We start from the raw sequence: 10,922 nt of genomic DNA, 5'->3' as shown, positions 1-10,922 counted from the left end.
AAGGCAAGCCTATCAGAATAACACCCGATTTCTCAATGGAGACTTTGAAAGCCAGAAGGTCCTGGACAGATGTAATGCAGACACTAAGAGACCATGGATGTCAGCCTAGACTAATATACCCAGCAAAACTTTCAATCATCATAGATGGAGTGAACAAGACATTCCATGACAAAGCCAGATTTAAACAATATTTATCCACAAACCCAGCCCTACAGAAAGCACTAGAAGGAAAATTCCAACCTAAGGAAGTCAGATACACCCTCGAAAACGCAGGCAATAGATAAAGCCACAGCAGTAAACCCCAATGAAGAAAAGTACACACACATCACCACCAAAAAATAACAGGAATGAACAATCACTGGACATTAATATCCCTCAATATCAATGGACTTAATTCACCTATAGAAAGACATAGGCTTACAGAATGGATACGAAAGCAGGACCCATCTTTCTGCTGCATACAAGAAACACATCTCAAATTCAAAGACAGACACTACCTAAAAATAAAAGGCTGGGAAAAGACTTTCCAATCAAACGGTCTTAAGAAACAAGCGGGTGTAGCCATCCTGATATCCAGCAAAATAGACTTCAAACTAAAATCAATCAAAAGAGATCAAGAAGGACATTACATACTCATCACAGGAAAGATCCACCAAGATGAAGTCTCAATTCTGAACATTTATGCCCCAAACACAAGGGCACCCACATATGTAACAATCAATCAATGGGACCTCTTGAAACTGAGAAGCTTTTGTAGGGCAAAGGATACGGTCAACAAAGCAAAGCGACAGCCTACAGAATGGGAAAAGATCTTCACCAATCCCACATCTGACAGAGGACTGATATCCAGAATATATAAGGAACTCAAGAAATTAGACATCAAAATGCCCAACAGTCCAATTAAGAAATGGGCTATAGAACTAAACAGAGAATTCTCAACAGAGGAAACTCAAATGGCTGAAAGACATTTAAGGAATTGCTCAACATCCCTAATCATCAGGGAAATGCAAATCAAAACAACTCTGAGATACCACCTTACGCCTGTCAGAATGGCTAAGATCAAAAACACTGAAGACACCTTATGCTGGAGAGGATGTGGAGCTAGGGGAACTCTCCTCCACTGCTGGTGGGAATGCAAGCTTGTACAACCACTTTGGAAATCAATATGGCGATTTCTTAGAAAATTGGGAATCCATCTCCCCCAAGATCCAGCTATACCACTCTTGGGCATATACCCAAGGAATGCTCAACCACACCACAAGAGCACTTGTTCAGCTATGTTCATATCAGCGTTGTTTGTAATAGCCAGAACATGGAAACAACCTAGATGCCCTTCAACTGAAGAATGGATAAACAAAATGTGGTACATATACACAATGGAATACTACTCAGCAGAGAAAAACAATGACATCATGAGGTTTGCAGACAAATGGATGGATCTAGAAAAAATCATCCTGAGTGAGTTATCCCAGACTCAGAAAGACAAACATGGTATGTACTCACTCATAACAGGATACTAGATGTGGAACAAGGATGACTGGACTGCTACTCACATCACCAGGGAGGCTACCTGGAAATCAGGACCCCAAGAAAGACACAGGGATCACCCAATGACAGAGAAATGGAATGAGATCTGCATGAACAGCCTGGACATGAGTGGGGGTAGTGAAGGGCGAGGGTCGAGGGAAAGAGAGCTTGGGGGAGTGGGAGATCCCAGCTGGATCAACAACAGAGAGGGAGAACAAGGAATAGGAGACCATGGTAAATGAAGACCACATGAGAATAGGAAGAAACAAAGTGCTAGAGAGGCCCACAGAAATCCACAAAGATACCCCCACAACAGACTGCTGGCAATGGTCGAGAGACAGCCCGAACTGACCTACTCTGGTGATGGGATGGCCAAACACCCTCATTGTCGTGCTAGAAACCTCATCCAACTACTGAGGGATCTGGATGCAGAGATCCATGACTAGGCCCCAGGTGGATCTCTGGGAGTTCAATTAGCGAGAATGAGGAGGGTTTATATGAGCGAGAATTGTTGAGACCAAGGTCGGATAAAGCACAGAGACAAATAGCCAAACAAACGGAAACACATGAAATATGAACCAATGGCTGAGGGGTCACCAACTGGATCAGGCCCTCTGAGTGGGTGAGACAGTTGATTGGCCTGATCTGTTTGGGAGGCATCCAGGCAGTGGGACCGGGTCCTGTGCTCATTGCATGAGTCGGCTGTTTGAAACCTGGGGCCTATGCAGGGTCCCTTGGTTCGGCCTGGGAGGAGGGGACTGGACCTACCTGGACTGAGTCCACCAGGTTGATCTCAGTCTGTGGGGAAGGCTTTGCCCTGGAGGAGATTGGAATGGGGGGCGGGCTGGGGGGAAGGTGAGGGGGGGCGGGAGGGGGGAGAACAAGGGAATCTGTGGCTGATATGTAGAACTGAATTGTATTGAAAAATAAAAATTTAAAAAAAAATAAAAAAAATAAAAAAAACTTTTTTAATTGATAGATTAAACATTAAAAAAAAAAAAAGACTTCATCCCTGTGAGATATGTACTGACCTTAGGTACAGCAAGTCGTTCACTTTAGATTTCCTGACACAGGCCTTGATTCTTCTACATCCTTATTCTGGGATGGTCAACACAGGAAGGAGATCTGACCACCCAGCACAACTCTTTGACAAGTATGAGAGCCTTGTTTACATGCACAGGGTTGTCCCCACAGACACAGAACCAGTTAGTGCTGGGTATGACCTCAGACCTGACTCCGTATCGGTATCTTGCTCTGCCAGCAAGAGACATTAGCTGCACTAAAATAAAAAGATCCCGGGAGCTGCTGAAACACAGCTCTTTGAATCTAGCCACTACCCAGTTCCACTTTAACCTCAATTTCCCAGGGGTTTAGGATACTCCTAAAAATCAGTCCAGTAGTGAGTAGAAAACCTATGTCAGTCTTACTATTGTAGGAAATGGCTCATCAATATTGGAGAATTTATTAAGGCAATTTCATGTAGTTAAAAATGAGGTTTATTTTGGGTGGTAACTTACAGCTAGTTACAGCTGAGGTGCAGTCCAGCTGGGTTCTCTGGAGAACTCCGACCTGTCTATCATCCAGCATCCAGGATCACCAGCAACCAAGAGCGCTGGCACATCAGGATCTCAGGTCTTAAGGGCTCTCATCTCTGCCCTGCCTCAGGGGCCAGTCATAGGTAGACATGACAGTTACCGGAAGTCTCACTGGGGGTAGTACTTCCAGGTCAAAGCTGGAACAGCTACCCACTACACCTCAGTATGAGCTGTGTCATTCAGAGGCCACATGACTTTAAACCTTTCACTATTCCTCTGTAAACCTCAGGTATTAATAGGATTGGGGTGGGGTTGGTGCCAACCCTTGGAAAGTGGTCCTGAGGTATATAAGAAAGCAGGCTTAGTATGCCGGGAAGAGCAAGCTAGTAAGCAGCACCCCTCGATAGCCTCTTCTTCAGTTCCTGCCTTCAGGTTCCTGCCCTGAGTTCCTGCCTTGGCTTCCCTCAGTAAAGGACTTATAATTTATAAGGTTAAATAACCACTTCCTCACCAAGTTACTTTTGGTCTTGATATTTTATCTCAGCAATAGAAACCTTAACTAAGACAGTGATATACACCTTAGCAGGGCCTTGCTGTCTTAGGCGGGTCTTCAAAGAACAGTGGACAGCAAATCCTCTTTCCAGCCCTTGAAGGACTCTGCCTCTCCTCCCTCCCCAGAGTTCCTAGCTATTTGCACAGATGACCTCTGGAAGAAACACCTCTGGTTTTCTTTGAAAGTCATTATTCAATCTCAGGTTTTGGTGGGGATCACTAAGAATAAGGAGGTTGTCACTCTGTCTATCATGGCTCCTTCTCCATCCTATTTAGAGTTTTCACAGCAGTGTCCTGAATGAGGAGATGTTTCACGATGTCTCCATATAGCATGTGCAGTAGCTTCTGCTGCCCAAAGCACAGATGAGAACTCCCAGAACTAGCAACTGCAGTGATAGCTGGTGTTTGTTAAGCACTTAAAATGTGCCAGGTGATGTGCTTTGCCCTCAAGCTCATCTTCTAGGGTAATGCTTCTGTGCAGTTCTAACAAAGGGGACATTGGGGCACAGAAGATAAATATACACATATTCATCTGAAGAGAACATTTCCTGGATTTCCTTCTGCAAACACTTTGCACAGGCTGGAAAGCTTCCAGAGGATGCCCTCAAGGACAGTTCAGACAAACTATCAGACAGGTTATGATTTCCTTACTCTACCCTGGACTGGAATTTCATGTGGGCCAGCTTGTCCTCAATGTCTGCTGGGCAAGTGTGCTCACATCTGCAGACACATAACTAAGAACATCACTGGAGGAGGACAGAACTCTCCCTGCAACTTTACCAGATGAGCAGTAAATGGCTGGGCACATAGTTCAGTGAAAGAATAAGGCTAAACATGGCTGAAGCCCTGGCATTAATTCCAAGTACCACAATAGATGATGATGATGATAATGATGATGATGATGATAATGATGGTAACTAGGAAGGTTCTTTGCTGTGTTCCTTGTCATCAGTAGCGGCCATCACAATCATGTTATATGCTCTTTTGTAGTCAAACCATTTCCTCCTGTGCTATGTGGACCAGCTACAAGGGCCATGCCTGAGCAGACAGTGACCTTCACTTGCAGGTCTCAAGGCTTCTTTCTACTGAACATTACTCTGAAATGTTTCAAAGTGAAGAATGACCTCTCTCACTCCCATGCCATTGTGGTGCCTATAGGCTGCTTCTCTTTTACTGTCTCCAGCATCGACTGGGTGGTGCTGGACTCTGGAACTGTATACTCTCAGATCATCTGTGATGTGGTCCATGCCTCTTTGCAAACAGGTCTTCTTCTTGGGACTGCCAGTTTGTGTGACACCATCCAAGGTACATGCCCCTGGGTTTCAGTTCAATCTGACATCTGGCCACCAACTTACTCTTCCCTGAGGCTAGAATGGATTGAAACTCATCTTCCCATAGGTAGTATGTATTTGCCATAGTTCCCAGTGGATTTTCAAACCCTTAATGCAGAAGGGATCATATGCTATAATCATCACTTTAAGACGAGTTTTTATTTCCAACTTTGCCAGTAGAAACAATTATACAGATTATGAATCAGCACCCCCCTCCAGTGCCTATTGTTTTCCATTTACTTTGTTATGGTTATTGCTCTCCCACTGCAGCCATGAACTATGATTACTGAATTCACTCACTCTGACCCTCATACCACCACGCCCTGATCACTTTCTGTGTGCTGAGAGATACGCTTAGTCGCTCCTCTCCAACATAAACCATCAGTTTTGTCCTTAGGATGCTCTTGACATGGGGAGTACATCTTTACAATACTATACCCTTCTCTGGATTTTATGTACCTCAAGGTCATAGACTCTGCTTCTATTATTTCAGTTCCACAGACATTGGAGATCATCCAACAGCCAACAATGACATGGAGTCTGATGTCACTTGCCAGGTTGTCACTAAGCCTTCAGTTGATGTAGTGAGAGAAAGGAAATATGTTCCAGAGAGAAGCGGCTTCTACATTCATAGTAAACAAGGATGGAAGCTACAATGGGACCAGTTGGCTCTTGGTGAACAGATCTGCCTGTGAGGAAGACATGGTACTCACCTGCCTGGTGGAGTGTGACAGACAGTCATCTGTTGTTAAAAGCCATACTTTGGTGGTGCTTGTACACCACAAAGATCAGGATATTAACACCATAGTGAGGCCTCTGCTCAGTTGCTTTCGTGTTTGCAGATTTTACCTATTTCTTTAAATATAGATAGCATTCATACTTATTGTAGCATTCTGAAGTTTACAAAAATTAGAATTTTTGAGTTAGCCCTCCTCCCTATCTTCTCATACCCTAGCAGTACTACAGATGAGAGTCTCATCCATTTCTGCAGTACTGTGTTGACATAGATACTAAAGAAGGAGGAAATGAAGGAAGACCATCTTGTCTTAGCACCTTGTCTCTTGCCCTATTTTGTTATTGTTCATTCTAAAAGGCCTATATTACTTCATAAAGCAAGACTCTCAGGACTTCTAATTCTGTTCAGGGAGGTTAGTAGGAGACAGCTTGCACATGAATTTTACTCCTTCTGAGTAGTATTTTCTGAGTAGAAGCGTTTGCTTCTATTGCCTGTGAGTGCTGTGTTCACAATGGGAAAAGGAGCCTCTTGGAGCCCTTGAAAAACCAGGCAGTTCAGAAACCAGATGCTGTGCTTCCTTCTTTGATGTCTAGGGAGGAGTAAGATTCTCATGTCTCTTACATCTATCCCAAATAGCCCTGTGTTATAAACATTCTTCCTTTACCAAGTCACCACTCATGATTCACTGTAAGGAAGGAGGCCAATATTAGAGCTTTCCAGAGCAAGACTCTCAGAACCTTAGGCTGGGTTCTAGATCCACGAGAAGAGAAGTTAGTGGGAGACAATTTGCACATCTAGCACAAGTACTTTCTGAGTTATACATATTCATTTTGCTGCCCATAAATGTTATATACATAGCTGAATAGAAAGCATATTGTAGCCTTTGAAAAACTAAGCAGCTTTGAAGCCAATAAGTCTCCTTTGACAACTTGAAGTAAGATTCTCATGTCTCTGGCCTTCTTTACCTATGAGTTGTTACATTCTCCTCATTTGTGTTTATCTTCCTTCTTAATGTTTTTTACTATCTGCACTATCTACACTCTATCTCGGAATTTTGCATGAACTCTATCCTCATCCAGCATCTTCTGGTATCTTCTGGGTATAATTACAAAAGGCCTTTTGAGGACTTGGAGTTTTATTATGGATCAGGTGCTCAGCTAATGCTGAGTGTTCATACCAGGAGCCTCCTTGTAACCAACTTTGTTATAATGGACTTAAAAAACAAAAACACAGCTGGGTGGTGGTGGCGCATGCCTTTAATCCCAGCACTTGGGAGGCAGAGCAAGGTGGATCTCTGTGAGTTTGAGGCCAGCCTGCTCTACAGAACAAGATCCAGGAAAGGCGCAAAGCTACACAGAGAAACTCTGTCTTGGGAAAACACACACACACACACACACACACACACACACACACACACACACACACGTGGAATCTCACTGCACATTTACTACATACAAGTTTTAGTTTGCTGTGATCTTTTGCTCTTTGTGAACCACCTTGTCAGTAAGTAATTTTACACACAGGGAAACTAGGAGTGAGGAAGAAATAGGTGTGTTGAATTCTTGCCCTGAGACCATGGGATCTGTTTTAATCTATGAAAGGAAATCTAATTTCCCTGGGAAGAGGGTCATCCTCGGCTCAAAAGGCAAACTTTGGTTAGTGAAATAAAAGCTTCCCCTTGTTTGTTCATTGTCTAGAACCAAGAATTAGATAGAAAACCATTTGGATAAGTAAATATGTTTTATCTGCCTCTCATGGAACATAAGGGATAGTTGTTCTCAGCTACCAGTGACTTTAAAAATTCCAGATTCCTTGTAGCACAGACTACACTGTGGACCTCATCTGCTGGTGAACACTATGTCACCCACTTATCTCTATGCATGCCAACTAAAAGAGTAAAGATTAGAAAGCATGGTCTCCCTTAGAGTAACAGCTATGAAGATGCTGCATAATTATACCCACTGACTGCTCTGTCGTGTGTGCTCATCCACTGCAAAGGAAGTCCACATTAGATGCTCAAATAAGTAAGGACATTGTCATTCAAAACCAATACCATCACCGCATTCAACAAAAGAAACCACAATTCCCAACAATAATGTCAAATGGAACAATATTCAATTTTTTTCAAAGTTATTTTATAGGCCTTTGTGTGTAACAAAATCAGCTTTAATCCATCCTTAAATCCTTATCATAATATCTTGTTAAAGTCTGTGAACCTTAAGAAATTTTCCCCAATGTGTTAAAATGGTGAAATCAACTTCCCTTAAAGTCTAGGAACAGTCACACTACTCATTTCATGTTGAGCCTATTCTAGATAGGCTTTTAGGAACTTTTGCCCATTTTATCTGATATTTCAGATATCTTCTGCAGAGCTTCTCAGAATATCCTTTTACTGTCCTTTGTATGTCTAGAGTTTACGGTGATGCTTCTGTCTCAGTGTAGACATACACAAAGTGCAGTTTCTCTTTTACTCTGTCGTTCTTTCCCATAGATTTCTGAAATTTGGTGATATTCTCCAAAGACAGACTGTTCCGTATTGTCCTATCTATATTGACTCGTTTTCTGTTTCTCCTGTTTTCTTTTTTATATTTTTTCACTTATTTTATTGCTCGAGGTTTATTTTCGTCTGCTTATTTTTCTGGAGTAGGAGGGAACTCATTTCCATGCTTGACACTGAGTTACCTTCCTACTATCTGTAGCCTGCTTGCTACACATTTAATTTGAACAATTACACATTATCAAAAACCAGTGCCTGTCTTGAGGCCAGGGACGATCAGTGCCAGGATCTTAATGGCCAGACAGCTCAGCAATCCGGTTTCAAATCTCATTTTAGACTCTGCTCTTAAGACTACTCTTGCAGGCCAGTCCACCCAGGAAGCACACCTGGGATGTAGAACAGAGGGTCTTTCTATAATGCTATCAGTGTCCACACCAGCAGAGCAGCAAGCCTGCAAGAGGGAATTGTGACCACAGTTAGGGGCAGCAAAAGACAAAGCAGCTCTTCAGGGAGCTGGAGCATGGAATGGCCATTCAAACTGAGGAGCAGTGGGGGGTAAGAGTTGTGGGGAGAGACTAGAATTTACACTCTCAACTCAGGGACATAATATTAGGCTTCCATTTCTTCCTAAAGACTCATCAACACTATTTCTGTTCCTGTTTGTTTGATTAGTTAGTTTTTGAGACCGTATCTCATGAAGCCCAGGTAATTCTTGGACTCAGTACTACATAGTAGTAGTGGGTAAAAGTTACACTAAGGATGACCTTGGACATCTGATCTCCTTGATTTTACATCCTAAGTGTTGAGATTATAGGCATAAACTACAAAACTTGCTGACATGGTTCTGGAACTGAAACCTAGGGTCACATGCATGCTAGGCACACTCTTACTAAGTGAATTATCTTACTAGCCCCTGTTTATATTCTTAAAAACAATATTTAATCTTTCTGTAATTTAAACAGATAATAATTTTTATAAAACTACGAAGGCCTAATGCTCCTTTCCCAAATATGGCTGTTAGCAGCCAGAAGATTTCTTCTGGCATCTGCACTGGAGAAGAGGTAGACAAGATGATGTTTGAGGCTTCTAAATCAAGACACTTATCTCTTGATTCATCTGGAGGTTTCTGGCAATAAGTTGTATCAGGTCATCTGCCAATCACAGAATTCTCCCAGTTCCTGAAAATCGGGCCTCATCCAGGATGCCTTTATCCAAGCAGGATAGCCTTGCAACCATCTCTCCATTAACCATCCTGACTCGTGGGCATGTCCTGGTTACAACTGTTCCATTGGCCTCTGAGCGGCTGGAGTTTTCTAATGGACCCAATCTCAGAGATGATCCCAAAGGACACCAGTGGATCTTACTAACCTGTGGCCCTCCACAAAACTTCAAGGCCTCACTTTCCCCAACATTGTGGAAATACTAATTTCTTAGCCAAGGATTGTGAGGATCAGACAGGAAACCAAGTGCCACATATTCCTGAGCATAGATTCTCACCTTAGATCTGAGGGAGAAAAGAAATTTCTTTTCCATGACCTGTGCTTTGAACAAGGGCAGCCAGGACAGGCATAGAGTAAAATTATCAGAACTTTCATGAGCTGAGGAAGTTGATTTCATCATTTTAACACACTGAAGTAGATTTCTTGAGGTACAGAGACTTTCACAAGAAAATATGATAAATATTTAAGGATGGATTAAACCTAATTTTGGTACACACAAAAGCTTATAAAATAATTTTGAAAAGATTTAAGTATTTTTCCCATTTGACATCAATATTGGGAATTATGGTTAATTTCATTGAATGTGTGATGGTATTGTTTTGTTTTGTTTTTTGGTTTTTTTGAGACAAGGTTTCTCTATGTAGCTTTTTTGGATCCTATCTTAGAACTCACTCTGTAGACTAGGCTGGATCACAGAGATCCACCTGCCTCTGCCTCCCGAGTGCTAGCCCGTGGTATTGGTTTTTAATGAAAATGTTCTTACTTGTCAGATGGGGCACACATAGCCTCTAGTAAGTAGATCCACAGTACTCACATGCCTTTATACACATATCATAAATACACACACACACACACACACACACACACACACACACACACACATACAGGGTGGGGAGAGGGGGCAAGGCACACATGCATGTATAAAGTAGGAGGAGAGGGAGGAAGAAGAAATTAAACTGAATAATTACTCTTTTTTTTAAAAAGAGTTCACCAACAGTCACCAAACAACACAAAAAGGCATACATCATGTCAATCCCATGCACACTTGATACAATATCAGAAAACAGTTATGCTTCCTCTGTAACCACAAACCTGGTTATGAGAAAAACATCAGAGAGATTGGAATAAAGAGCTTAAGGGCACACATCTAGCAGGTATCATGTGGAATGCAGGACTGGATCTCAAAATAGAACAAAGACAGTAAGTAGAGACAAAGGAGGTCTATATGAAGTGTGCACTTTGATTAATCATGATGTGTCACTAATTTTAACAAGTGGGTCCAAAAAAGGTAAGGAATTAGCCACAGAGAAAATTGTAGAATGACTTGGGAACTCTCTCTTAGGTTTTGTGGGTTTTTTTGTTGCTGTGTTTGTTATTTGTTTGTTTTTATTTTATATAAATTTAAAGCTTCTTCTGTCACATCCCTCTCTCTCTTGAACTCCTGTGAGGAAAAAGAAAAGAAGATAGGTGAAGATATGTTAATGCTTCCAGATTGGTCTCTGCAGTGAGAGCTCCAGGTCTTCT

This window comes from Peromyscus eremicus, chromosome 2 (genome assembly GCF_949786415.1).
Source record: "Peromyscus eremicus chromosome 2, PerEre_H2_v1, whole genome shotgun sequence".
NCBI classification, from domain to species: Eukaryota; Metazoa; Chordata; class Mammalia; order Rodentia; family Cricetidae; genus Peromyscus; species Peromyscus eremicus.
Note: the sequence above shows the minus strand (reverse complement) of the source record.